This window comes from Rattus rattus, chromosome 10, assembly GCF_011064425.1.
Source record: "Rattus rattus isolate New Zealand chromosome 10, Rrattus_CSIRO_v1, whole genome shotgun sequence".
Lineage (NCBI taxonomy): Eukaryota > Metazoa > Chordata > Mammalia > Rodentia > Muridae > Rattus > Rattus rattus.
The window spans coordinates 18,200,545-18,206,544 of NC_046163.1; positions in this window are offsets into that span (position 1 = coordinate 18,200,545).

The following is a 6,000-nucleotide window of genomic DNA, read 5'->3' on the forward strand; positions in this document are numbered from 1 at the left end:
AATAGGGTTACCAATAGGATTTTATAAGAATTCTCCTTGTGTGGAAACTAATTTATTCTTAAAACTGTGTTGGACAAGCCCCTTCTAGTAACTACTAGTAACATAGTAAACGATTGACAACAAAGTGGATAAATCTTGAATTAATTTTCTGGGCTAAGTTTTAAAAAAATGTATTATAAATTAACTAAAATAAACCTTTATTTTCTTCTTCCTTTTTAAAAAACAACATAATTCAAACCTGAAGGTCCAATTCTGCATACGAACCATTTTTAAATATGACCAATTTTGAAAGTTTTCTATTTTACTATCCATCCCCTTGAAACCCCCAATTTTTTTCAAATAAAATCAAATATATTTCTCTTAACTAGGAGATGTGCTTTTCTACACAAAGACTCTGATTCCGCCAAGGGAGTTTTCTTCAAAGCATTGCTCTCTGTTCAGCCAGCACCAAGCGGAACTTGAAGCTCTAAGGGTCTGACTAAATTTAGAAACCACAATGTTCAAGTGGTTCTAAATTTGACAGAGAGAACCAGGAGCTAGCCAAAACTGGATATCAAACGATCTTTTCTATTATCACAACAGATCAGAAGAGATGTTATTTTCCTAAACTTAGAAAAGCTCCCACCAACAACCAAAGACCCATGAATTAAGAGTGATGTGTTGATGTGACAGATGGAAAGAAAGAAAGAAAGGAAGGAAGGAAGGAAGAAAGGAAGGAGGGAAGGAAGAAAGAAAGAAAGAAAGAAAGAAAGAAAGAAAGAAAGGAAGGAAGGAAAGGAAGGAAGGAAGAATCAAGCAAATAAACACACACATTGTCCTAATGATTATTCTGGAAGATTTTTCTGATAATATAATGAAATATGGTGAAATATAATGTATCAAATCTATTAATAAGAATGGAGAAAAATGAAAACTCTTCCTATTAAGGACACCATCTCTATGGCAGGAAGTCTACCATGAGGTGTAATATAGTCAAGATGAGCTGTGTTTGGAGCAATTCAAATCACAGAACTGAATTTTTAGCCCACCTCCTCACATCAAATCTGTGATTTTACACATAATAGTACAAAGTAACATTGTCAAAATTGATGGTGATATTTACTGTATAAATGCATGTGTGAACCTGGCCATGGTGTGTGTTGTTTATGGGATCTGGAGGTGGTCTTCTAGTGCCATGGTGTGTGTGGTGTGGTGTGTGTGTGTGTGTGTGTGTGTGTGTGTGTGTGTGTGTGTGTGTGTGTGTGTGTGTTTGCTCTAGAGATATACCTTTGTCAGTGTTATTAAGTGCACTGGTAGAACCTTACTAATTTTTTCTAGGACAAAATTTCAGGAAAAAGATCAGTTCATTCTTAATATCCGAGTTCCATTTAAACATATTGTGATACAATTACTTCTACAATTACACACTGATGCATACAATCTTCAACTTGATGGCAATGGAAAATACAGACAGATTTCTTAAGGGTGCAATGTAAAAAGCTCTAAAGTTGAGAGCAATGGACAGTTTTATTAGTATAGAAGGGATCTTGGCAAGTAATTTCAGAGGGAAGGAACATGTTTTCAGAGAGAAAGAAAACGTCCATTTCTAAAACCACTATGAGACTTATTTTCATTTCCCTGTGTGGTTCTCAGCCCTTGGCCTGTAGCTCAGTACCACAGCTCAGCCATCCTAAAATAGTGTTGAAGAGTTTTCACTTCTGATCTCAGCAATTGGATGCGCTGAAGCAAACTCCAGTAGCAGACTAATTTTAAAATGCTAGCTCTTTTCCAAATTATATCCTCAACAATCAGTTCGATTTCAGAATTTTATGAAATGCTTACAGAAATCTAGATGTCAGAAAGTTAGCTCCTCCCCCAAACATACTAAATCAATGTTGTGTGTAGAAACCAATAAAGGTTAGATCTATAAGCTTTGTCATGTCGCATGATGGACAACATGAAATCCTGCCATTTCTACTGCATATCTGCTTTCGTTCTGAAGGAATTGGTCACAAGAGTCCATGTAAATTAATACACCAGTGAACTAGTTTTAGACTAAGACTTTGTGGTAGAGTGCCGTTATATCTCTGTTTTCCCCCATGTTTACTTAGGTCTAAGTTTCCCACACTCAATTTGTGTAATTGCTGAGTGATTGGGAGTAATTGCAGGTCAGTCTTCATTGTCTACAGGTGTGCTCATTTTTGTTTGACGCTTAAGAAAAGTATGTTGATGGTTTTCATGTCAAGGGTAATATGAGTGTATTGTAATGATTTGAGTTTTTTTTTAACAATTCAGATAGGAAGCATAATAACACTATGTGCTGAGACAACTGGGGTGTACAATTGTACAAATGCTTACAACTTGATTTTATTCATCCAATCAGTGTTACAAATCAGCCTCTACAAATGAAGCAACACAGCAGGTTTGACAGCATTCAGTAGTATCTGCTGGATAATAAATAAAAATGAGCATTGGGAAGCCAACAAAATAATGGAGATAAAAGAAAATAGAAACACATCTCTCTTGATTGGGCTTTGGCAACTTGAAACAAGCTGCAGTTACTTGGAAGAGGAACCCAGTGTGAAGAAAAATGCCCTCATCAGATTATTTGTAAGCAAGCGTGTAGGGCATTTTCTTGTTTCATGATTGATGTAAGTGGGCTAGCCCACTGAGGACAATGCCACCCTGGGTTGTCCAAGGAAACACGGCTGAGCAAACCATGGAAAGCAAGCCGGTAAGCAGTACCCCCACCCCTTACCCCATGGCCTCTGCTTCAGTTGCTGCCTCCAAGTTCCTGCCTTGAGTTCTTGCCCTGGCTTCCCTCACTGACGACCTTATAAGCTATAAGATACAATAACACCCCTCGCTGCCCCACCACACGCACACTTGCTTTGGTCATTTTGCTTTTATCATAGGAAATAAAAAGCAAGCAAAAACACCCAACATCTGTTATTGTGAAATTTGTAGACACTGCCTATCAACATTGGCTTAAAAAAAAAAAAAGACAATTCACATAAATGGGCTTAGGTATGGAAGCTAAAATGGAGCATTTACAACTCTGAAATTGAATTCATTCTCAATTCTCCATTTGTAAGACCAGAGGAGAAAACTTGAAGTCAATGTCTTGTCTTTGTACATTGGATGTGACAGTAAATCCTAAAAGTCCCAGCGTGGGACAGACTGAGACTTGGGGCGATTGCTACCAACTCAAGGCCACTCTGTAGAATAGAGTGAGACTGTCTTAGCCAACAACAACAACAAGGTCTATTTTTGTAATGCACTTTTCTGAGAAGCGCTACTTTTGTCAAAATAATGGAGTGGAGTCTGGAGGGATGGTTCAACAGTCAGGAACACTCGATGTTCTCCCGGAGAATGCAAGTTTTGTTCCCAACATACACACATGGCTGTTCACAAGAACCTATAATGGCACTCCAGGGGACCTTAGGCCTTCTTCTGACTTCCTAAAGCACTGGCATGCCCTCATGCATAAAACATACACACATAAATTACAGTAAAATGTTTTCTCAAATTAAGTAAATGAAGAAAACTGGTATTGAGAGAAAAAGGTTTCAGCATAAGAAAGAACTGAAAAGAATTTCTGGACTAACAGTGAGGGGAGTTGGTGGTTGGTCTAGAAAATCCAAATCATAAAGGCCAAGGAATGAGTATCTCCAGGAAGCAGACAAAATGAGAAAATAATGAAAAATTCCCTGAAGATATTGATCAATAATTTTTATAGATGCTTTAATGTTCACGATGTAGCATTTCACAGAAAAGGGTTACAAACATGTTTTCAAGACAAAGAACATGCAAGACAGAAATCCTTATGCAAGGATATGTATCCTAATTAAATAACTCATTTCAGTTGTAAACTATACACTGCAAATTTCTGAAAGGGCAGAGCACAAAATAGAATGTGATTTTGTTGCTAGGAGGAGAGCAGATACGTTGAGCATTTGACACTGTGGTCTAGAAGTTCTCATTTTAGTAATCCTTTAACAGAAAGTCAGTGCTATTGGTGATTGGTATTATTCAAGGTTACAGTTAAAAAAAGCACAGGAAAAACTCTTATTACAATAAAATAGAAAGAAGATTTACTATAGCCTTCCTTCAGCTCTGCTTCACTCAATCATAAACATATTAAAATTATCCATGAGATCCTGCTAATTAACAATAAAAGATACTTTCATGAAAAACAAACAAACCAAATGTCCTCTGTTTTATTCCCTTGACAATAATTGCATGCAACCTATATTTAAGTTTAATATTTCTCTTTTTTGCCTCTAATAATCACTATTTTGTTATAATTTAATAGTTAATTTTGAAGAGCACATAATAGAAAAGTCTACTAAGAATTAAAGGAAGTCGATGTGTGTGTATGTGTGTGTGTGTGTGTATGTGTGTATGTGTATGAATTTGTATGAGGGAGAGGAGAGGAGAGGAGAGGATGGGATGGAAGAGTGGAGGGGAGAGAAGAGGGGAAGGGAGAGGAGGGGAAGGGAGGGCAGGGGAGTGGAGAGTAGAGGAGGAGAGGAGAGAAGAGGAGGGGAGGGGAGGGCAGAGGAGAGGAGAAAGAAAGCAGTTAGCCAGCCAGGGGCCAAGAGGGTTCTCTGTATGAAGTGGTGCTTGGTGCTGTGAGAGAACAGAAGCGTCACTGAAGTACAAGGTCTAGTTTCCAGGACTCTGTCGTCATTCAGGCCACTGACTTATTGCAACAAAGTCACCATTGATTGCTCTATCACTAATTGTTCCCTTTAATCCCATCTTTCACAACCCTTGCAAAATGAGGTCTTAACCACAGGTCTGGTATCCACTTCCCAGTCCAATGAAATATTAATACTTATTCTCTATTCTTTCTGTTTTACTCGATGACTGAGTCTCAAACAGTTCTGGATTCACTGGCTTTACTCATCTGTGTGACAGTGAAGGCTTTAACTCGCTCAACTACTCAGGGTTCTTGATCATCATCGTAAATGTCTACCCTAGCTACAAGAGGTTGTTTCTTCAATTTTAACCAGATAATCCTACTGCATTGCCATCTCTTCCCATGGTGTTCTCTGGGGCTAAAGTTCTTGCCTTCTTTCTCCTCCTACTTGCTTTGTCTAAAACACCTCTAGGCTGATAAGCTACTGCCAAGACCAGCACGTGGACTGTGCTTCCATGCTCCCATTGAGCAGTGTTCTCTTTTAAGTCACACCTGTGAATTGGTAACCATCTCTCTCAGGGCCCATGCAGACGCTGATGTAAACACTGTTGAATTTTGAGTGAAATATTTACAATTTGACTACAAAGTTCACATGCATGTGTTCATGATAAGTTTGCCAACAACGGTGACCATAATACTCTACCACTAGAGAAGTGTTCCAAGAATTAGCAATCATTTACTTGGGGTTTCAGACTACTTATAGCATTATTCCAGATTTTAAAAAAAAAATCTTCAAAACAAATAGGAAGTCACACATTAAAACATCCTAAATACCTTAGTGAAAGGTGCTAGTGAAGTCCTGAGTGAAAGCATATTGCTTGACAAGGCCATGGCTGCATCAAGGACAACAATGCCTCATCCCCATGCATGTGGCAATGCCTTCTCCAGGCTTGGCTCGGGGAAATAGCAAAGCCTTCCCTCCTGGTCTGAGTATGAATATTGCTAGTGTATGCAGAAAATGTCCACACTGGATGCTTTCTCCTCATGGGTGTTAATGGACTGAAGACTTCTACTCTAGAGAAACAGCTCCTACAAAGATTAGCTAAATCTCTCTCCTTGATTTAGTTATGTATAACCTTACCTCCTTGCTTAGTTGTATGTAGTACCCACTCCTCCTTGTTCATCTGTATATGATAAACAGGCTTAGCTTGACTGTGCTGCACTTTCTCCAGCGAAGAGCCCATTCCACCCCAGGCCAGCTCTTCTTTATGTCTTGTCTTCATTTCTTTGATTCTCAAATCAGCTCGATCCCTGAAATGGTCCAAGGATGTGGCATGTTAGAATGAAGAATTAAATATAGAAGGGACAGCCAAGAC